The following is a 23,778-nucleotide window of genomic DNA, read 5'->3' on the forward strand; positions in this document are numbered from 1 at the left end:
GTTAAATAAAACACAAATAAACAAATGAGCATAATTATGTCAAAATTAAAATAACTAATGTTTGTCAGTAAATAATCTAAAATGTCACCATATTATAATATAGAAAGTCAATAGTAAATATAATACATTTTAAAATATTTTATTTTTGGGGTTATAGATGTCGCTCCGCCTCCGCGACAGTCCATGGCCATCATCCAGTTACGGGTCAGACCCCTGCCCCAGTTCTGAAGGAACTATTTTGTGGTCCTGAAGGGACATCTTTTCATAATGACAGGACTACTTTCATTTGCCCGAGCCATTATGTTGTGACACTTTCATCACCATAGAGAGGATTTTCAAAGGGACAATTTAAAATATCAAATACTGGTAGTAGAGCAGTGTATCTGACCACTCCAATTCTCCAGAATTCTGTAATTTTGTACATCATTGTTTTTGTAGGTATTTATCAAAATAATATTATCCAAACTGTTAATGTAGTCATTTTGTATCACCTTTCGGACCAAAATAAACCACGATCTTGCAACTTTCTGCCTCGATCCAGTCTAGACAAATCATTTATGATAGGTATTTGGAATAATATGACTTTATATTTGAAAGCCATTATGTAAAAAATCACAGGTTCATAGATAACAGAATAGACAGACAAACTGCTGAGGGACAAGCTAATTAAAAATAATCATTTTTATTTTAAAACAAAATGAATTTACAATCTTACATTATATTGTGAGTTATTTATTTTAATTTTCTCACAATATATTTATTTACTACCAGTAGGTATACAAGGGATCAAAAATATATATAAAGTCATAAATGTATATGTCGAGTTTGTCAATTGTCATAAATAAACATAGTTAATATAAATTCCTATAAGCCCTACTAATCCCAATTCAATAATTGAACATCATTAAACGCAAGCCTTCCTGAGCCTACCGTAGGACTCATACAATCTATGTACAAATGTACAACATTTATTTATTTATTTATTTATAAATTCACTCACACAGTTAAAGTCTAACATATTAAGTAGCCAAAACCCGTGTTAAAAATATATAGTTTAACTTTTTAGAAAATGAATAAAGACTTGAAAAGGAGAAAACAATTTTAATACTAATATTTCCTATATCAAACAAAATCCTAGCCCTAACAGCTAAACTAACCATCTACTCTACCGACATATTAGCAAACTAGCGATCCGGATCGCACATTTAATTTACTCGCGTGATTTTCCGAAAGTGCAATGGAAAATCTCTAGCTAAAGCTAACTAAGACGGGCGAAGAATAACCCTTTGACCTGACACCCTATTTCTTCACGTGGGCTGGTTCTCACACTAGGGATTGGGACAGCAAGAAGTCAGCCAGACGGGTAAAATAAAATAGGAAAGTTGGACAAGAACCTGGCAAATTTAAGAAGTTTAGATAACAACTCAAATCGTCCAGATTCCAGGAGCAAAATCCTGTCTTAATAAACGCAGGAAACTGCCAAGAGCTCACTTGGACTCTACTAAAATAACCCAAGAAATGTCCCTTGGTTGACTAGGGCTATAGTTGAACACCGTTAGGTTACCCGCCCTATCCCTCCAAAGAACTGCAAAATATCAGACCAGTTCATCCTACTAAAATAATCTACCCCAATAATTATTTACAAAAGTTATTAATTAACTAACAGAACTAAGTAATATATGAAATCCTTCAACAAAGATTATTCTAGCGTAAAATAACACTAAAGCAATCCAAGCTAAAACATTTCACACATTAAAACACAATTAACTCTTTAACTAATAAGAAACACTCACAAATCTAACCAAACTTTAAAACTTTAGCAACACTATTGTTCTACAACTCTAAACTCTACTAGTACACTTTATAATACTAGCAGTGATCGAGCTCCAAAACAATAACAATTAAGACACTTAAATTTACACCAATTAAACACTGAAATATACGTTTATTAACACAATACTCTATATTATCCTCCAACCCAAACCATACCAGTATCATGAAATACTAGCAAAATCTAGGCTAGGACATAATATAGGTAATCTAGATTTACCCAAATAAACCTAAATAGAACCAGTCTGACGGTCGAGCGGAAGGCTCTCTAATCCCCGAATGCCAATGAATGAATCCCATGCAATGCCTTGCATCCCATTTCAAACATCCCTTCCAAGACTCTGAAATCCCCACTAGCTCCCACTTCCTCACTCCTGATTGGTATTTCTTAACCAACGCTGAAATTCATAATTTCATACAATATTTAAATAAAACATGTTTTATTTCCTGATCAGAATAAGGTCCAATTTGATCTACTCATAGGGCGTGGCCGAACTAAGTTTTTTTCCACATGTTTGGACACAGGATTGGCTCACTAGACTTTTTTCCATTTGCACATGCTTTAAAAATTGTCTCAATCAACGCTCTTTGTAATATGGTTCAATATGGCTTAAATTTGTTTTTATTGGCTAGTATCATTTAATTGTACAGTTTGAAATTTGACACATCTTCCTGTTGATTTGAATTTGACCAGGCAGCATTTCTTAAAATCCCTACTGCAAAACCTTTATGACTTTGAAACAAGACTCAAATTGGGCTACAAATAAGCATCTAAATATTTTGGTTCACTATAAATCTCCAAGCTCTCCATCTCGTATTTCTAAAATATGATCTACTTGAGACAAACAAAATTTTAATTATCGTGAGACCGAAACAGGAATTTAATCAACTAAACAAAAAATATAATTATTATGCTTGCATATGATGAAACATGGAAGCAAGTTTCTGACATGTTACAACTGTACGCAGTTTTTGTGCTCTGTCTACCCCCTAAACATACTGATGTGAGTTCATGTATGTGTAAGTGTAAATCTATTGGGTTGGTAAGAAAGTAATGAGCGATCGATTAAATTCCACATAAAATTTTTGAGAGAGTTCTAGAATCTTCTATGGTCGAAAGTATATAAAGGGCGAGTCGCACAGTTTCTCGTCAGTCATTCACTAGCTGTCGCCGAGCTAATATAAGGAAGAAAATGGACGAATTAAAAGTGCATGTAAGGCATTGCTTACTATATGAATTTCAGTCTGGCCATTCAGCCGCCGAAGCAGTGCGTAATATATGTCAGCGTGTTGCTCCTGAAGTTGTGTCTGAGGCCACGGCGAAACGATGGTTCCAGCGGTTTCGTAGTGGCGACTTTTCATTATCAGATCAACCTAAGTCTGGTCGACCGGTGAAGATTGATGTAGCCAAATTAAAAACCTTAATTGAAGGAGATCCGAGGATAACGAGTCGTACTCTTGCTACCGAGTTAGGCTGCTCTCATGTCACCATAGAAACACACACGAGTTGGGAAAAAATTATAAATACAGTGTTTGGATACCGCACGAACTTGATAGAGATCAACTAAACCGCCGTGCCGATATCTGCATACAACTTCTGTCTTTTCGCCGCACATTCAACTGGTTGGACCGTCTTATCACTGGAGATGAAAAATGGGTCTTATAAATCACACACGCAAACGTCAATGGCTAACTCCAAACGAAAAAGGAATAGAGGCACCAAAAACAGAGCCTCACCCGAAAAAAGTTATGCTGTCCGTTTGGTGGGATATTCATGGTATTATTCACTGGGAACTCCTACCAAGTGGAATGACTGTTACCGCATCAGTATACTGTAATCAGCTTGAAAATTTAAACCAAAAAATCTGTCAGAATCGTCCACAGCATGCTAAAGTTTTTTTTCTTACACGACAATGCTCGCCCACACATTGCAAAAGTGACTCGGCTAAAGCTATTGGAGCTAGGTTGGAAAGTGATACCTCATCGACCGTACTCTCCAGACTTGGCACCTACGGATTACGCATTGTTCAGATCGCTAAGCAATGCCTTGAATGAAAAAAAGTTCGATGATCAAGCCCATCTACGACAGTACATAGCTGAGTTTTTTGAATCTAAACCTAAGAACTTCTTCGCCGATGCTATTCATTCTTTACCAGAACGATGGAGACAAGTAGTAGATAACGAAGGCCGTTATATTTTTGATAAATGATTAAAATAATAAATTAAATAAAAATTACAATGTTGGTTATGATTCGCTCATTACTTTCTTACCAACCCAATATTTTAAGATTCAGACATAACGTGTACCTCGAAAATTGAGTCATTAGAAAAAAAAAGTTTAGTAGTGACGTGACATAAACATTTTTCTCTGTAGGGGGTAGGGCATAGCGAATGATATTCCGCTTTGTGTGATAGGGCACAGCACAGCGGATATCATCTCGCTCGAATCTAGAGCAGAGCCCAACTGGGGTTAGTACCTCCGCCTTACAGAAGACCGCAGCCAAATAGCACTAGACCCTACTCATAGTGTTGTGTCCCTGCCGGTGAGTAAGGCTGCCAGAACTCAACGAGGGTGCGGTATGCTGATGACGGGAGGACTTACGGAACTGACTTATTCCGTCTATTATCCTTTGAGTCGTCCTTTTTACTGTGTATTTAACACAGCAAAAGGGAGTGTACAAGTTTCACAGTACGAGTGTACACTCTTTGAGTTGCAGGTGTCCATAGGTTACGGTGACCGCTTTCCATCAGGCGGGCCGTACGCTTGTTTGCCACCGACGTAGTATTAAAATTTTTTTTTTTTCTTACACACGTCAACCTAAGCAAAGCTTGTACTATGAGTGCTAGGCGACGATATACATACTTATGTACATAGAAAACATCCATGACTCTGGAACAAAATGTCTGTGCCCACCACACAAATAAATGCGCTTATCCGGATTCTAACCCAGGACCGCGGCTTAGCAGGCAAGGTCACTATCGACATATTAGAGGAATAAGTACCTAAGGGAAAAGTTGTAACTCTATATCTCTCTCGTTCTTGTTATTTGTATATACATAGTTAAGTGACATCTAGCGACAATAACGCGTCAAATAGCGTGAATTGTGAGATTAATACTATTGTAATATTAGCTAAAAATTGGTCAACATTAGACTTTTCGTTCGTCGCGACATTTATTGACAAGTAGCCCTACCGATAATTTACGCTAGTTGATGCGTGATTGTCGCTAGATGTCACTCAACTATGCCTATAAAAATATGCATTTACTGATGTATAAAGTTGCAACTCATCCCTTACTTATTCTTCTATGCTATCGACTAGATGAGACCTGTCGCCGAATGCTGAGATGTTTAAGTTGTCGCTGCAGCTTACTCTATTGTATGATATTTATGAGTCTAGACAGATAATCTGGTATAAGATAGAACACAGTCGAAATAACTTTAAGTTTTTACAACGAACTGAGATACAAATTGAATTTGTATTGCTGATATGTGACAAGTTCCTATTTGTAATGTTATACAGCAACAAACATGCAGAGTTACTTATAATAAAAGGAATTTTTTAATTACACTTAAACATTTTTTCCCCTCACTAGCTCGGAAACACGTGTTTTGTCCTTAAATACCAGCGGGTAAAAACGGATTTTATCCACTAGTGAGTAAAGTAATTTGACCTTGAATAAAGTCAAATTAACTGCTTTAAAATTGATAAAAGTAGGTGAATCTAGTAATAAAGATGATTTACCACCTGTGGAACTACTGGAAGCAGTGATAAACGCAAACTATTCAACTATAGCATCCTTTCACTTGCTCGTTTTTCAATTCCACACTCGGCGTTAAACTTTGCCCCCTTGTACAACAAATAACTATTTCCAACAAGATTTTTTTACAATAAATAAAACCATGAAATCGGGTTTTATCGCCTGTATAATGAATTTGTACAGTCGCTGGCATAAGTCATGATTTTTGTACCTTTTCGCTTTTAATCGTTTGATAATTTCGTATGACATTTCAAACACGACTTTAAAGTGACAAGGTACAGAAATCATCACTCATTTGTGCTGGTGACTGTAACACATCCCAAACTTGTGTGATGATGGAAAGTAAAATAATTTCTGAATTGTTTGTAGCTCTGGTCGGTACCGAATACAAAATATAATCGTTTCTCTATGCAAATTACATACATACAATCCCCCCTGTTTCCCAGAGGGATAGGCTGAGATCACGGATTTCCATTTACTACGATACTGACAAACCACTTTCGCTTCACACATTTTCATAACGTTTCTCATTCACGCTCGTCGGTTTCGAGCACTTCTGACCTGGCCTTTTTGCAATATTTCCCCGATTTGATCAAGAAAAGTTCGCTTAGGTCTTCCACTTCCAACTGTCCCTTCCACTTATTTGTCATATACTTTCTTCGTCAATCTCCTCTCATCCATCCTCTCTACATGCCCGAACCACCTTAACATATCCATCTCAATCTTCAATTTTATGCAAATTCTTTGCATAACATTATTAACATAAAATACACAATTACTGTGTTTCTCCGATTCCATATTATTACGTTCTAAATAATTTTCCGAGAAAGAAGAAATTCAACCGTTTTCAATTTAGCCCTGTCACGTGCTCCCAATAAAAAGGTCGAATTTTACCCAGTAGCTTAACATTGCGATCACTACCCATAACAGCGACCGTCGAAATTGGTTTACAGACTTAAGCAACCCTCCAGCCGCCGCTCGCTTTAATATGCATGACACTTTATTCTTTAGACTATCTTTAGAAGTCTTAGGACGGGGATCCGTAAATGTTAAGGTACTGTAAAGACTGCTTTTTTAGTACGTGCTTTACTGAAGAAAAAACAATTCTGAATATAGATACTAACAATCATCATCCTCCTTGCGTTATCCCGGCATTTGCCACGGCTCATGGGAGCCTGGGGTCCGCTTTGACAACTTATCCCAAGATTTGGCATAGGCACTTGTTTTTACGTAAGCGACTGCCGTTTGACCTTCCAACCCAAAGGGTAACTAGGCCTTATTGGAATTAGTCCGGTTTCCTCACGATGTTTTCCTTCACCGAAAAGCGACTGGCAAATATCAAATGACAATGTGCGTAAATAAGTGGTGCTTATTGTTATTTAACCCTTCTTGTGATGTACGGAACCATTGCAACGCGAGTCCAACTCGCACTTGGCCGGTTTTTGACATTCGAATACATACCAAGTTCAAAATATGGGCCAAATTGTCAGAACAGATGTCTTTACTTGTATTATTATTATTGTAAATGGGCTTACTCTTGGCCACAGACTAGCCAAAGGAAAAGACGTGTAGCCTACGAGCTCGCCCAGAAGATGCCTGTTCACTCTTGATTTGAAAATTGCCGGGTTATATGAGCTCGGAAATGTAGCCGTCAGCAAGGAATTCCACTGCTTGGCAGTGCGCATAAGAAAAGAAGCTGAGCGCTTCGTGCGAATTCGCGGAATATCAAAATTTTTAATCCTGTGTCAAGAGATTTCAGTTTGCACTGTAACTACCCATTTTATTTGATACTAACTATCTAATATACTTGATAAGTGCACCAAATATCGTGCACCAAACTAACAGTTTCTGTTTAGCCCGATGGTTGACTGGTAGAGAATGCCTCAAAGCGTTAAGTCCGCCATTTGTACTCTTTTTTTGTAAATTTGTGCAATAAGGTTTAAATAAATAAATAAATAAGTATTAGTATGAGTTAAATCAAGAAGAAATTGAAGTCCTTGGGAACCCGTCCACCATTTCAAACTCGGACCTGCCTCATTTTTTAGCCATCTCCCAAGTTAAATATTTATGTACGGCTTTGGCGAGGTTGCTCCCTGAATAATGACATGAAACTTTTTTAATTTCTACCACAGGCTAATTCAGGTATCTTATCAGGGGGCGTAGCCGCATGGCATTTCTGTGACGCGAAACGCCGCAGAAATGTAGTCTGGCTCTGTCGCACCAATACGCAAGAGGGATAAAGATAGACAGCTACGAAAGAGATATAATTATTGTGAGCGTTTGTGCATTCGGCTACGCACACTGGTAACTTTTGTATGCCTATTTTTGGGGCACAAAAGTCTTGATGAAAAAACATGTAGCCTTTGCAATTTGACTGCCTTTTATTCACTTACAATCATTAAAATTGGCTCACCATAAATAAAAAGTACCAAGTAAGTACCTAGCCACCTATAATTTTATTTTTCACTCTTCCAAAACTATCGGTCAACGAAATGGATTAATAAGAATTTTATTTGATCTACAGAAAATTTCAAATAATACTTATTTAAATTTTATTGCGATATTGTTATCTTGTAATACAATACCAATTACTTTGTGGAGCAGTTTTATTAAAAATATTTTCCCAAATACGGCTCAAAATTTGCCAGAATTTAAAATATAGGGTATTTTTTAAAGTAAGCCCATTTATAAAAAAAAATAACTTTTTTTCTCGGTAACTTATTTATTTTGAATGAGGGCCACACTCAAAGGTTCTGCCGTGTCATACCTATGTCATGTAACTTGAGTTACATGATATACGCGTAACAAGTTTAATTCGTGTTTTTATGAAAGTCTTTACCTACCAAGTGAAAAAAAAATCATAAATCTCTTACCAATTCCTCATACGAGCTTGTCACTAAACTCGTGTAACTCCGTTTTTGCCATAGTGAGCTGTGGCTATCTCCCGTAACTAACAGTTACAGTAGATAGCCACGACACGCCTTTTACGCATCGAGCAATTTGGAACTCAGTTACAGTACTTAGGCACGACAGACTTAGTCTTATATTATAGGCAGTCATAGAAGACTTTGCCTTTATAGGCAGACATAGAAGTTTTTGTGGCAAAAGTAAAGTGATTAAAAAAATGAAATATTGACAAATATATTATCGATATGATAAGAAGCTAGCTACCGTAAACGGCACGCGGTATTAGTCTCAGTGTAGTTAATAACCTAACCACAAAATTAAAATTTTGAAAAAACCCCCGACCGCGACCTAGTTGACCGATTTTCATGAAACATGGCTAAGAACACTCCCGACTAACTCAGCTTTCAGACAAAAAAAAACTAAATCAAAATCGGTTCATCCGTTCGAGCGCTACGATGCCACAGACAGACACACACAGACAAACAGACAGACAGACAGACAGACATACATTCGTTTTTGCGTCGGGGGTTAAAAAGCAACTATCATGATAGTAATAAGGTTCAAATCCATAAAAAGTCATTTCGGAGATCTGATAACACGCTTTGTCATCATCTTCGAAAAAAGTTAGCTAAGCAAGAGAACATACAAACAAAAACTGGAACAGGACAAAAAACGCAACAGCTTACGAGTCATTGCTCCTTTCTTTATTATCTATCCATCCCATTGTATTGTTGAATGTGGGTTACTAGGCCAGTAGTAATAAGGAGGTCACTGACCCATATTTCGCTAAACAATAGTACGGATAGATAACAAAAGATTTGGGTCAACCTGCTAACAAAAAAGGTGCATTGTTTATCTACAATTAGGTCAGTAGTACAATCCTTTGTTAAGTTTATGCCGTAATTATATAAGAACGTAATAAATATAAATTTAACATCATATTAAGGCTAGATCTAGATGTGATCTAGATTACATACCTATATAGTTATCTGATCAAACATTCAAATACTATATACAACGTGCTTTTATTGAATTCCGACAACTTTAAGGGAAGGTTTGTTTATTAGGTCAAATACATTTTTTTAAGAAACTGCTGTGTTAACTCTTATTCACAAAAAATAATTAAATTACTGAACATGGGTGGTTCAACATTTACCACTTTCTAATGTTATTTGTTTTGACATGTGCCGTCAGACAATTAACACGAATTAATTTATTTATTATGTATGAAAACGAAAAAGAATTTATTTTTTATATACTGCGTGTTTTCTGTTAATGGGTATAACTATGTGTTGAATTTAACGGGAAACGAAAAAAACACGATGTATAATTATTAATTGATTGAATTACAACATTACTACAACAATAAACTTGTATCTAAGCCAACTGAGAAAAATATTTTAGTTAACGTGTCGTGCCCAACTACTGTAACTTGAGTTACAAGACGTCGCAAAACAGACTTTGTATGGGGAGCCTGTCGTGCCTAACTACTATATAGCCTATAATTTTAAATATATCCAAAAAATATGTTTTTTTTGTGCATCTACATCAGCATTACACTTACTACAATGTAACTGTGTAGTTTTTTCTTTATATTTCCACACCAGTATTGAATGCAGATCGAATTACCAAAAAAAACTTTAAACTGATTTTACTCAAAACTATGTTTTTCGAGTTACATGAGATAGGCGTGACACGGCAGGGTTATGACAGATGACCCCACCCTATTAGTCAATTACACAGGTAAAGAATTTCATACGGGAGAGCGAGAAGGTGATATGTTTTTCTCTCTCTCTCTCTCTCTGCCACATATGAATGACAGTGACATGCCTAGGTACTTGCACAGGCGCCACCTTGCGGGATAAAATGTCAGTATGCCTCCTCATTGCCAACTTGTTAATACTAGTACCTTTAAAACTATTCATTAGTTTTATACATATTTTGTTGATGAAGACCAATATGAAGACCAGCAATAAAAAAAATTGATTAAAAATTAATTTAGAAATTATAGTTTGGTGCTTTTAGACAACAGTTGTTGATAAGTACATACATAGAACATATATATACATACAACACACTACACACATAGATACAGACTTATATACTTGTCAACAATTCAACAATTGTAGGTCTAAAAGCACAACCACATACTTATTACACCTTTTTCAAATCCATACTAATATTATAAATGGGAAAGTGTGTGTGTCTGTTTGTCCGTCTTTCACGACAAAACGAAGCGACGTGATTTTTAAGTGGAGATAGTTTAAGGGCTGGAGAGTGACATAGGCTACTTTCTGTCTCTTTCTAACACCCCACTTACCTAAAATGGGGGGTGGAATTTTGTATGGAGTATGCCGAATTTAACGCGAGCGAAGCCGTGGGAAAAAGCTAGTTATTTAATAATTTGTGAAATTCTCTCGGAATATTTTCATCAAATTTCCGATTTCATTCTAGTTTTCGGGCTAGTTTTACGTTACATAAACAGCTGCCTAAGCGTAAACGCTCATAGGGCGTGCGGTGTTTCAAACAATTGAAGCTCATGCAAGTGTCCTGAGTAACGGATAGCGTGGACGCCCGAAAACGCTCCGCTCCGAGCGTCCACTAAAGCCTTGCGGCTCAGCCACGACATTGGTCTAAGCGCGACAGCGGTGATTGGCGGCCATACATTGGAGCGAGTCACAGCGATGGGACTTTCATTCGCACGTATGGCTGCCGCTCACCGCTGTCGCGCTTAGACCAATGTCGTGGCCGGGTTGCAGGGTGACTAGTATTGAGTGTCGGCAGTATACTTGAGTGATTTGGACCCAGATAGAGCCCGTTAGGGTGCAATTAATCACAACTCGGCCCAACTCGAAACTTTGCGAACGAACTAGCGGCCTGGAAAATTTAGCTTGGCGGCCTTAGTTTGGGCGAGTTTTGTAAATTGTGCTGAAAGTTACGTTCGCAATGGATGTCTGATGACTAGAAATATTTTTTAGTAATAATGGCATTAGCCAATATTGGAAACATTGCTTTTAGAGATAAGTTAAAGCATAAATTAAATATAACAAGATCATACCATCCCAAACATTAAAATGCGACCGCCTACGAACGCGCTTACACTCCACCACACATAGATGGCGCCACAAAAAAATGCCTTGTTGCCACCGATTATTTGTAGATTGGCATGAAGTGTCAATTCCGAGCCGTAAATCTATACTGTCAAAAGTGACACTTAACGCCATCTACAAGTATAATCGAAAGCTACAAGACATTTTTTTTGTGGCGCCATCTATGTGTGGTGGAGTGTAAGCGCGTTCGTAGGCGGTCGCATTTTAATGTATGGGATGGTATGGTCTTGTTATATTTAATTTATGGTTAAAGATAAAAGTAATTTATTTTTAAGTTCCGTAAAACGGGAAAAGGCGAGGAGGAAGAAGATTTTCAAGTAGGAATCCCGGCATTTTCCACGACTCATGGGAGCCTGGGGTCCACTTTGACAACTAATCCCAAGATTTTGCGTAGGCACTAGCTTTTACGAAAGCGACTGCCATCTGACCTTCCAACCCGAAGGGTAAACTAGACCTTATTGGAATTAGTCCGGTTTCCTCACGATATTTTCCTTCACCGAAAAGCGACTGGCATATATCAAATGACATTTCGCACATACGCGACTTCCGGAACGAAAGTCGCACGTGCTTACCGCTAGGCTTCCAGCGCTTCAAATGCAATTACATAATAAAATGCATATGAACGTATAATAAAATGTAGCGTTTATAATAATTAAATAACCTAACCACAAAATTAAAATTTTGAAAAAAAACCCCGATATAGTGGACCAATTTTCATGAAAAATGGCTAAGAACACTTCCGACTAGCTCAGCTTTCAAACAAAAGCAACTAAATCTAAATCGGTTCATCCGTTCGGGAGCTACGGTGACACAGACAATCACACACACAGACAGACACGTCAAACTTATAACACCCCGTCGTTTTTGCGTCAAGGGTTAAAAAAAGAAAAGGTTTCGTGGACAAATTTAATACAATTAAAAAAACCCAAAAAATTGAACAAAAGAAAAGTAAAAAATCAAACCTCTCGTCTGGCCGTTTCCGTAAACATAAAATATTTTTATTATTGACACAATTATACTTGTATCTTTTCACGAAGCACTTACCAAGTTCCAAAGTAATTTATCCGCGGAACCCCTAAAATGCTCCTAAAACGACAGCAATTCATGTAAGTGGGGGATCTAGCCCCTTGCAGATACGTCACAGCTTATTGAGAGCCAGAGGAACCAATTACAATACTCTTTATTGCACACCTTACATAGTTTACAAGTAATGCACAAGAAACAAAAACAATTTAAACAGAGGTAACAGCAGTTTATCTTCTAATATGTATAAAAAAAATCAAATATTACTCCGATGAAAACCTTACCCCACCGAAATCTATATCATTGCAAATAGACTCGTTTTACGACCGGCCGGCCTTAGTGGATCTCTATCCAGCACTTAATATCTGGTAGGATCACTGTCACTGTCACTACCCTGCCTGCTAAGCCGCGGTCCCGGTTTCGAACCCCGGTAAAGGCATTTATTTGTGTCATGAGCACAGGTAGGTTCCGGATGGGTGTTTTATAATTTATTTTAGTATTTTGTAGGTATAATATTACATAAATAATATATCGTTGTCTAAGTACCCACAACACAAGCTTTACTGAGCTTTTCGTGGGGCTTATTAATTCTGTGTATAATTAATTTTTTTTTTAACCCCCGACGCAAAAACGACGGAGTGTTATAATTTTGACGTGTCTGTCTGTCTTTTTGTCTGTTTGTTTGCCTCTCTGTCTCGCAACAGAGAATCTCGCAAAATGACGGCGCGTTCGCTGTGTCTGTCTGTCGCATCGTAGCTCCCGAACGGACGAACCGATTTCAATTTAACTTTTTCGGTTTGAAAGCTGAGTTAGTCGGGAGTGTTCTTAGCCATGTTTCATGAAAATCGGCCCACTATGTCGCGGTCGGGGGTTTTTCAAAATTTTAATTTTGTGGTTAGGTTATAAAGTAATTGATAATTTTAAGTGAACTAACTGTCATTGTTAATCTATCGCATGAGGATGAAAAATTGGGTCAGTATCGCATAAATACAAGTCAAATTAAGTCAGACCAAACTTATTCATTTGCTTTCCGATGAAAAGATAATATTCATTCCGGTTCAGTTGGAAATGAATGCAATACGAATATACACCGTGTTTTTATTGAATTCCGTTCACTTTAAGGGAAGGTTCTTTAGAACAAATACAATTAATTTGTCTAAGAAACTAGCGTCTTAACTTTTAAGGTTACCGAGTTATCAAAAAAATAAAAATAATTACTGAATATGTGTGTGACAGCCTTTACCACTTTCTAATGTTATTTGTTTTGGCATGTGTCGTCAATCTAACTGAATAAACTGTACAATAGTACTCTTTATTAACCTTTGTCTGTATGTGTGTGAGTCTGTCTGTGGCAACGTAGCTCCCGAACGGATGAACCGATTTAGATTTAGTTTTTTTGACTGAAAGCTGAGTTAGTCTGGAGTGTTCTTAGCCATGTTTCATGAAAATCGGTCCACTATGTCGCGGTCGGGGGTTTATTCAAAATTTTATGTTGTGGTTAGGTTATTATACTGTGCCTGTAGCCAAACATGCAGCCTAAAAATTGTCCACAGCAGAGATAATAACAAATACTTACTTACCTAGTGGTACATATTATACTTTCATCGAGTTTTTTCAGGGTTTACGTATTCACTCACGCATGAAAGAAATTTTCTGTACCCATATCTCTTTGACATGTGAAAGCAGGCCTTGTACCGTAGCCAAATGACATTTCTGCGACGCTTATCGAAAACGAAACGCCACGAAAGCTAGTCTGGCTCTGTCGCGCCAATACGCACTCAGAGAACATTTCATTTTTTTGCCTTTTTTTTAATTTATTTTTTTTAAGGGAATTTTAGGTCTATTGTACTCAGAATCACGAGTACTTTTAATCTCACTGGGAGACAAAAAGTATCCCAGAATTTCCATACATTTTTGTTACTTTCCTCTTTTGTTACTCCATACAACATGTACGTAAAATGGTAACAAAATAAGAGAATATCCTTTGGGACAATTTTTTTAACTACTAGAATTGAAATAGCTAGTGATTCTGAGTAGAAATAGCATACATTTTCAAAAATATCACATTTCATAAAAGTGGCAAAAAAAAAAGAAATGCTCACGAGCGAAAGAGATAGATATCTACGAGCGTTTCGTTTCGTAAGCGTTTGTGCCATTCGGCTATACACCCTGCTAAGGCGTATCAGGCTAACGATGTAGATTGTAATGTGACCTAGGTCAAATCTAGGGTTAAAAGCATCCTTTGAATACATTTTCACTTAATTGAGGCTTTCACGGATCAAGTGCCTTGGGAAACTTGATAGTTAATAGTATAATATATATTTATTATATCAAAGTACAGCAGAGCGTACTAAAGATAAACGAAGATCTCTTGAATGTTTATATCCAGATAGAGGGTTTAGGCAAAGAGGATCGAGTATATAGAGTTACAGTAAAAAAATTAAGTTATGTAGTTTATCTACGTCTAATATTGTCTACGTATGTTTTGCGAAAGTACGAAAAACTTCTCCTTCGTATTTTTACAGAAACGTGGGAACATGTCATGCTATTTCAGTCAGTCTCAGTACAAGACGTACTGGCACTGTCTGAACTGAACTAGCATGACAAATACGAAAGTCTCCGGAAAAATACGAAAGAAAAGTTTTCGCTCTGCATCTGTAGATACGGTCTTACGTCAATGTAAAAATAATGGCTTTGTTAACAGATATTCGAAAGTATTTTATTTTACCAATTAACTTAAGTTCCAAAAAACTTTTTTGACTTTTTAGGGTTCCGTAGTCAACTAGGAACCCTTATAGTTTCGCCATGTCTGTCTGTCCGTCCGTCCGTCCGTCCGTCCGCGGATAATCTCAGTAACCGTTAGCCCTAGAAAGCTGAAATTTGGTACCAATATGTATATCAATCACGCCGACAAAGTGCAAAAATAAAAAATGGAAAAAATGTTTTATTAGGGTACCCCCCCTACATGTAAAGTGGGGCATGATTTTTTTTTTCATTCCAACCCTAACGTGTGATATATTGTTGGATAGGTATTTAAAAATGAATAAGGGTTTGCTAAGATCGTTTTTTGATAATATTTATATTTTCGGAAATAATGGCTCATAAAGGAAAAAAAAGTGCGCCCCCCCTCCTCTAACTGAACCATATGTTTAAAAAATATGAAAAAAATCACAATAGTAGAACTTTATAAAGACTTTCTAGGAAAATTGTTTTGAACTTGATAGGTTCAGTAGTTTTTGAGAAAAATACGGAAAACTACGGAACCCTACACTGAGCGTGGCCCGACACGCTCTTGGCCGGTTTTTTATATTAAGTTTAATAATAATTATTATCTTTAAATTAAATTAAATTAAATTAATCTAAAATTAAAATAAATCTAAAAACGGCCCCTGTGGCATAGTACCGAAAACGCTGGCACCAGACTAGACTAAATTATATCTGTAACATCGGATTAGCATTGCCGTATAACGTGGCAATGCTGCCAGCTTTCTGGCCACGTTTCCAATGGACAGCTGTGATTTGGGGCAATTTTTAATTTATAGTTTATTTATAAGTTTAGATTTTAGTTTTTGTTTGTAATTTTATTTCAGACATTAATTTTATTATTTTTTATGACAGTATTGTTATTATGGAATAAATATTTATGATTTAATGTTAATAATCCATCTGTTTCAATATAAATATATAGATTTTTCCTTTTTTTATTGGGAACCACTTTACAAATCGCAAATTTTAAATGCAGACATCAATTGCAATAAAAAACTTACAGTGATCGACTTTGACCAACGTGGGACTCCCGGGCCCTTGGATTGCCGGTCCAATGCGTTACCAATTGAGCCAGTCGACCATCCGCCCAGGCCATTTCTCCGACGCCAAACGAAAACGAAACGTAGTCCGGCTCTGTCGCGCCAATACGCAAGAGCGACAGGGATAGACATCTACTAGCGTTTCGTTTCGTGAGCGTTTCGTGAGCGTTTGTGCCATTCGGCTACGCACCCAGGGGCCCGTTTCTCGAAAGGTACAAGCCTTGTATTACAAGTTAGTGTGTTTCCATGACAACCCATACGATTTGACAGTTCGCGCACTTGTAATACAAGGCTTGTACCTTTCGAGAAACGGGCCCCAGCCGGCGTATCATGCTTCCAATTTTATCACTTATCCACGTGGATAAAGCATCCGTCACGCTTTAGCAAGTATGTCAGTGTGAGAGTGACAGATGTCTTATCCAAGTGGATAAGTGATAAAATTGGCAGCATGATACGCCGGCTGGACTATTTTACCATTGTAACTGTGTGTGTGTGTGTGCGTGCATTGTTTATTTATGATTTATAAAGGACATATTTTTCAGACAGATTTCGTATTTTAATATAAAAATCATATTATTTTCACCATTGTAGAGAGGATCATAATTATACCTGTACCAATTGTTTAATAAAACATTCAATTCACATTAGGGTAGGAGTTGTAAAACCCTCCGTATATCTAGTTTGCTGTCGGTCCAATAATGTGTTTTGTTAATAAAAGAAAAATCGGGGCAAAAGAAAAGAAATAGCCGTTTCTTTCAGAAAGTGATCGTGTTTATTTCGCTGTTTTAACCTTTTGTTCCGTAGAATCGTTATTTCTTTTGTTTTGACCGATGCGGGAATAAGGAAAACAAATAATCGCGGAACATTAAAAAAATACTCTTTGTTCCGAGGACTTGTTTCCCTAAATATTAATATTTTAGTATAAAATATATCATATCAGAGCTTAAACCGGACAACATACATAGTATAATAGTACATTGTGCAACAAGGGGAGGAAGTTGAATATTACTAACGAGAGTAAGTTAAATCGCGACGGCTTGCCGGAGCGATTTAAAGACTCGAGTTAGTAATATTCGACCGGTCTGGCCTAGCGCGTAGTGACCCTGCCTGCTAAACCGCGGTCCCGGGTTCGAATCCCGGTAAGGGCATTTATTTGTGTGATGAGCACAGATATTTTGTTCCTGAGTCATGGATGTTTTCTATGTATATAAGTATGTATTTATCTATATAAGTAAGTATATTATCGCCTAGCACCCATAGTACAAGCTTTGCTTAGTTTGGGGCTAGGTTGATCTGTGTAAGGTGTCCCCCAATATAAATATAATATATATATACTCCCCGAGTTACACACAATGTTTTTCATCCCACTCGCAATGTAAAAAATATGTAAATAGATGTAAAAAAGTTAAGTAAGGTACAAGAAATTTCATTATTCCCTTGGGAGAACGATTTTTCTTTAACTCACGCCCCGCCTGCGTGCAATAGCACATTTAAAGTGCGGGTGTGATGAAAATACTTATAATTGCGCGTTTTCTCAGGGATGACTCATGAAAACAAAATTAAATAAAATAAATATTGGAAACACCTTACCTACACAGATCAGAGCCCCAAACTAAGCAAAGCTTGTACTATAGGTGCTAAGCTACGATATATATACTTAAATAGATAAATACATACTTATATGCATAGAAAACATCCATGACTCAGGAACAAATATCTGTACTCATCACACAAATAAATGCCCTTACCGAGATTCGAACCCAGGACCGCGGCTTAGCAGGCAGGCAGGTGACTCAGCCAGAGTGGTCGTCAAATTAAATTATATGAGTAGGTATCCTGTACATATCTTAAAACTAGATAAAAAATAAAAATAAATAAATAGTAAGCAGAGCAAGTACAGGCAGCGTCAAGTCAAATACATAGTACCTAACGGCTAAAATGCCAAATATATCGTAACACACCTTTGTTAGCATAATAATAAAGAACTGGTGCCCTAGCCGAATGGCATTTCTGCGATGCGAAACGAAAACGAAACGCCGCGAAAGGTAGTCTGGCTCTGTTGCTCCAATACGCAAGAGCGATAGAGATATATATCTACGAGCGTTTCGTTTCGTGAGCGTTTGTGCCATTCGGCTACGTAACCTGGCCATGGAATGGTATTGGCCTGGAATGGCATTTCTGCGGCGTTTATCGCTCTTGCGTATCGGCGCGACATAAAGAGAGCCAGACTACCTTTTGGCATCGCAGAAATGCCTAGGTACGTAGCCGAATGGCACAAACGCTCACGAAACGAAACGCTCGTAGATATCTATCTCTATCGCTCTTGCGTATTGGCGCGACAGAGCCAGACTACCTTTCGCAGCGTTTCGTTTTCGTTTCGCATCGCAGAAATGCCATTCGGCTACGGCACCTGTTCCGGTATATTTGGCGCTTTGGCCGTCACAATGTATCTGACGCTGACTGTACCTACATCGTACTTCATAATTTTATTCATCTAGTTAGTATTCATAACTATCACATCGCACGAGTCTTTATTCAAAATTCATATTTTCTGCCAAGATTTCTTCACTGCAGAAACTTTATGAATTTATCTGCATTCGACGACTCTTAAACAAACAAATAAGGCCTATTTGACAGTTTTAATTCTGAGTTCGACTTAGTGTTCATTTAACTTTTTTTTAAAGGAATGATATCCGAATCTCCTTGTAGAATAGATATTTATGATCTTTTTTTAACAAAAACACTTTAAAATTCCACGTTCCTAAGTCTATATAATACACATTACACAGAAGAGGAAAAAAATCGATATTTACGTCAAACTTCAGATTTTTATCACTTACTACACTTGCATATACGGCACACATAGCGTATGCGTAGCCGAATGCACAAACGCTCACGAAACGCTCACGATAATATCTCTTTCGTACCTATCTATCTCTATCACTCTTGCGTATTGGCGCGACAAAGCCAGACTACATTTCTGCAGCGTTTCAGTGGCGTTTCGCGTCGCATAAATGCACTTTCATGTCATGCAAGCTCAATTTTATTGTTCATACAAAAGTGATATATTATTTAGCCAGTCCTGTAACCGATCGAGTTAAGATTTTAAAAATAAGAAAATATTTCCAAGTCATAACCATCTTCACAAGATTCATTCATTCGAATTTTAAATTGGTTCGTTACTGTGTCGAACGCTCTAGCATAATCTTGAACAATCTCCAACTTTCGATAGGAATTCTGGATGTGATCCAGCCACGGGCCACGCTAGAAACAGGTACAGAAGAATTTCGGAGACACGTAAGGAAAATACGTCAATACAAAACGTAATCTTCTTGTTCGTTTTAAGGTTTAAATATAGAAAACAAAAGACCATGATACGACCTTTCCAAAATCACTCAAAGGTTACTTTACAATTTTAAGTAAACTACCGGAAAAAGGCGCTGTCGTCCTGCTTAGCTTGTATTTTATATGCAACGCTTGTAGTCTCAAAGTTGTCCACCCGCAAATATAATTTGGTCAAGATTCGTTCGAAATTTGAAATTTATTTGTCTCGACTGCGGGGCGCCGGCCAGAATCAGGAATGTGATTCGTTCTTAATCTGAATGCACTTTCTTTGTAGGGGGTTTAATCCGATTTTTGTTGCCAAGAGGCGTCATTTTTAACCCCCGACGCAAAAACGACGGGGTGTTATAAGTTTGACGTGTCTGTCAGTGTGTGTGTCTGTCTGTCTGTTTGTGTGTGTGTCTGTCTGTGGCATCGTAGCTCCCGAACGGATGAACCGATTTAGATTTAGGTTTTTTGTCTGAAAGCTGAGTTAGTCGGGAGTGTTCTTATAGCCATGTTTCATAAAAATTGGTCCACTATGTCGCGGTCGGGGGTTTTTTCAAAATTTTAATTTTGTGGCTATTAAGGATATTACTTATATACAATATTTCGGTACATAATTCATTAATCTTAAATAACATGTTAATGTTCAGTTTATGTGTGAAAAATCTTCTTAATACAGATATTTACGGCACCTAAGTTTAGAAGATCAGAGCGTATTCTATCTAGATAAGTGTCAGAGCGTAAGTTATATTAAAATAAAAATAAAAGAATGTAAAATCTTATCAGTTAAGTAGAATGCACTCTTCTGCAAGCAATGTACAGTTCAGCAGTCGGGGTTGGAATAATTTCAAATAATTCAATTCTTATCAAATGCCACGTTTAGGAAATACTGTTTGCAAGCTATAGGAATTTGCATAGGTACATTGTGACGTTCTTTATTAAAAATTATCATAAGGATAAAGGCTACGACGTCGTACCTTTAACTGGAGAATGTTCCAAAATCATTATTCTGTTTCATCTAAATTCGGTGTAAGTAAACAAAGCTCAAGAAATAAACTAACCAAGCAAACACTAAAACTTATCGAAAATCAAACAAAACACAATTTCAATTTGTCGTTGCAACTCAAAACAACTATCAAACTCATTCACGATACGAAAACTTTTCCATTCAATCCTAACCAAACTTAAATATTACCATATTACTAAGGAGCGTTTACTTACGGAGGGGACAAAGTTGCGGCTGGTAACAATTTCGGAACTTTCCAAGTATTCGCAACTCGGCGTGGGTCGGAGTTGGACTGGCCGAGGCACACATTGCCGGCCGTCAATAAAATTAGAAGAGACGAGCGCTTTCATGAGCCAGTTCCGTTCATCATCATCATGAATCATTTATGAGTTGGACTCTTGTCGGTGGAGCATCTTCCTTGAGTGCCGGTCTTCTGCCTTCCTTTTGACTTCCTGATACGACACGACGTTGATTTTTACCTTTATTTGGGTCATATACGCTCTCCTTTTTCCCAAAATTTTGCACACATATGTTAATCACTTGACAATGTAATATTTTGGTATCATGGAGTTGATCTGATGATGCAGCAGAAAGGTGGTCAGAGGAACTCTTTTATGAAACGTCGTATCCCCATCGAGTAAGAGGTTTTTAGAAACGTCTCGTAGAGCAGAGATGACTGTTGAAGTCGGCGATAAAAGCTAAATAAAATTTTTAAAACAACATCTTTCTTTGATATAATAATATGCCATCTTATTTATATTTTTCGTGGTCTCATAGCTTATTTTGACGACCGGTGAGGCGATATTTTTTATACGAGCGAACGTTCGACTCTGAAGATGGCGATTGGAAGTACACCACTGGACAGCGGCCAGATTCGTACGAACGAAGATGGAAATTCCGAAATACGAATGCTGACAGTGGAAGCGAAAATGTGGAGAGACATAGGTATTATGAAGTAGTTTAAACGTGAGTAAAAGAATTAAAGGGAACTAGAGGTTACGTATTTAGCTGTGTACAAACGATAGGATATAATATTGCCATAGCTGTATATTGATCTCTGTCGGACTTCTATATTACGCCGTGGCTTGCGTGGGCGACGGTCGCGCGATGGTCGCGCGACGGCGATGCGACGCATACGAAATCAAACCTTATCGATGTGGAAGTAGACGATGTGATGAGACGCGACGGCGACGGTCGCCCACATTATAAAACAAATGCAAATAATTAATATTTACCTGTTGCAAATTCTTACGCCATTATGTTTTAATGTCATATATAGTTTTATTTTTCATACTGACGTCTCTGACAGTTCGACATTTGAAAAGAATGAAATTAACGAATGATTTTGGGAAAACAGTCGCCAAACGGTAACAATTTGTGCACGGGTAGTGCACAGTTCTGTTACCATTTGCGCCTGTTAACAATCGTCCCTTTTGGGTAGCCTCGACTAAACGACGACCTTACTGAGCCCGAGAATAAAATTGAGACACAAACATCTGTGTGCACGCAAAATATCCCGATTTGCGAAGGAACGACGACGGAAAATGGTTATATGGGCTGTCAAAAACGCGACCTAAATATTTCTAGTTACACAAATTATAAGTAAATCCATACTAAATATACTAATATTATAAATGGGAAAGTGTGTGTGTCTGTTTATTTCTCCGTCTTTCACGGCAAAACGGAGCGACGAATTGACCTGTTATTTTAGGTGGAGATACTTGAAGGGATGGAGAGTGAGATAGGCTACTTTTTGTCTCTTTCTAACGCGAGTGAAGCCGCGGGCAAAAGCTAGTAGATAATATAAAAACGAAGAAAAGAAAGTACCAGAGTATCCTCAAAGGACCAACATCGGATGAAAGGTATTTTATTTACCAATACATCGTAGAACACAATTCCAGAGAAACATTATAACAGTGTTTATAAAAATATTTCATCTAAAATATGATATCTTTCATTCACAGAAATTTAACCACCAGTTTCCCTCCCTTGGGTTTCGTAGAAATTTACTGTTGGATGTGGCTTCAATTATGGGCTAACAACCTGTCACTGTAATATCACAATTTTGTTTTTCTTTCAATGTTAAGACTGTCCCATGTGCTCTGCCTACCCCATTTAGGAAAACATGCGTGAACATGTTTTGTTATTGTCAGCCTTATGAGAAATTATAGCTCGTGCCTCCCGGGATTCGAAACCAGGACCGCGGCTTAGCAGGCAGGGTCACTACTCGCTAAGCCAAGCCGGTAGGTCGTAATCATGGTCAAAAGGTAAAAACACGACAAGTATGAGCGAAGCAAGGCTTGAATGAGGTCACTTTGGTATCAAATTCGAATTGGCAGGCCCCAAGAGAGTAACGAATATTAAATTGTTGCCATAGACGTAGAAATATAGATGGAAGGTTTTAAGCAACATAACCTTGAAGGTTTTAAGCAACATAACAGTAACACTCTCATGAAGCAAACACCATATACTGAAAGAGACTCGATTTTGCTTGTAAATAGGAGGTAGGGCAAAGATCCGTATATTACATAGGGCCTTCCGTGTACAATCGATTGCCAGGCACTGTGAGAAATGCGGCATCCACCCAAATTTTTAAAAATAGGCTAAAGTCGTGGCTCGAAGAAAATATTTTTTATAATTATCAGGCATCTGGTATAGAACCATTTGTAAGCGAACCACCGCGCTCACCTTGGTTTGCCTCTCGAAACCTTAACAGAAAAATGTTAGTTATTTGCTTCAGAACCCGAACTTATCACATCCCACTTAACAAATTTAACTTCATAATGAAGAAAAGAGATGATCCAAATTGTTCAAGGTGTGAGAGAGAGGAGGACCTCCTCCACTTAGTTCTCGAGTGTACAATCAACAAACAACCAAGGCTGGACCTCTTAAAGGAAACTCAGTGCTCTGCGGAGGAACTCCTCTTCTTCTTTCATCAAATCTTGAGCTCAGAATTCACTACTAAATATAGTGGTAGAATGAAATGAAAATGAAAATGAAATATTTAT

Source organism: Leguminivora glycinivorella, chromosome 15, assembly GCF_023078275.1.
Source record: "Leguminivora glycinivorella isolate SPB_JAAS2020 chromosome 15, LegGlyc_1.1, whole genome shotgun sequence".
Classification (NCBI taxonomy): Eukaryota; Metazoa; Arthropoda; class Insecta; order Lepidoptera; family Tortricidae; genus Leguminivora; species Leguminivora glycinivorella.